Source organism: Orycteropus afer, unplaced genomic scaffold (genome assembly GCF_000298275.1).
Source record: "Orycteropus afer afer isolate SDZICR_OR568_19922 unplaced genomic scaffold, OryAfe1.0 scaffold00409, whole genome shotgun sequence".
Lineage (NCBI taxonomy): Eukaryota > Metazoa > Chordata > Mammalia > Tubulidentata > Orycteropodidae > Orycteropus > Orycteropus afer.
The window spans coordinates 1,196,127-1,197,186 of NW_006921996.1; positions in this window are offsets into that span (position 1 = coordinate 1,196,127).

Here is a 1,060-nt window from a genome sequence, read left to right on the forward strand (position 1 = left end):
AACACATCTGTCCTGGAAGAAGTGCAGCCAGTATGCTTTTTGAAAGGGAGAATGGCCAGACTTTGTCTCACCTACTTTGTTCATAAGAAGAGATCACTCCTTGGACAAGTATATCATGCTTGGTAAAGATGAGGGTCAGTGAGAAAGGGGAAAACACTTGATAAGATGAACGCACACAGTGGCTATAATGTTGAGCTCAAGCACAACAAAGATTGTGAGGCTGGAGAAGGATCGAGCAGTGTTTTATTCTGTTGTACATAGGGTCACTATGAGTCAGAGCCAGCTTGACAGTATCTAACAACAACAACAACAACAACAACATAATTATACAAAAATCCTCACAGCTGGAACAATAAACAACAATATGATAAAGGGGGAAAAGATTTAAGTTCCCAGGTATTTTATTTTACTTACATCCACAACCAACACTCATGGAAGCAATAGTCAAGACATCAGATGTCATATTGCATTGGGCAAATCTGCTGGAGAAGACCACTTTAAAGTGATAAGAAGCAAAGATATCACTTGGAAGACTCAAAAAACCAAAAACTAAACTTACTGCCATCAAGTTGATTCTGACTCACAGCAACCCCCTTTGGGTTTCCAAGGCTGTAAATCTTTAAGGAGTGGACCACTCTGTCTTCATTTTGCAGAGAAGCTGGTGAGCTTGAACCACTGACTTTCTGGTTAGCAGCCAAATGCCTCATCCATTACACCACCAGAGCCTTTGGAAGACTAAGGTGGGTCTATCCCAAATCATGGTATTTTCAATTGCCTCATGTGCATGTGAAATCTGGGCAATGAATAAGGAAGAGCAAAGAAGAGTTGATGTCTTTGAATTGTGGTATTGATGAAGAATATTGAAAATACTATGGACTTCCAGAACTACCAAGTGTGTTCTAGAAAAAGTGTAGACAGAATGATCCTTAGAAGTGAGTATGGCTAGACTCTGTTTTACCTATTTTGGTCATGATGTCAGAAGGGATCAGTCTCTGGAGAAGGATATCGTGCATGGTAAAATAGAGGGACAGCAAAAAAGGAGAAGACCCTCAAGGGAATG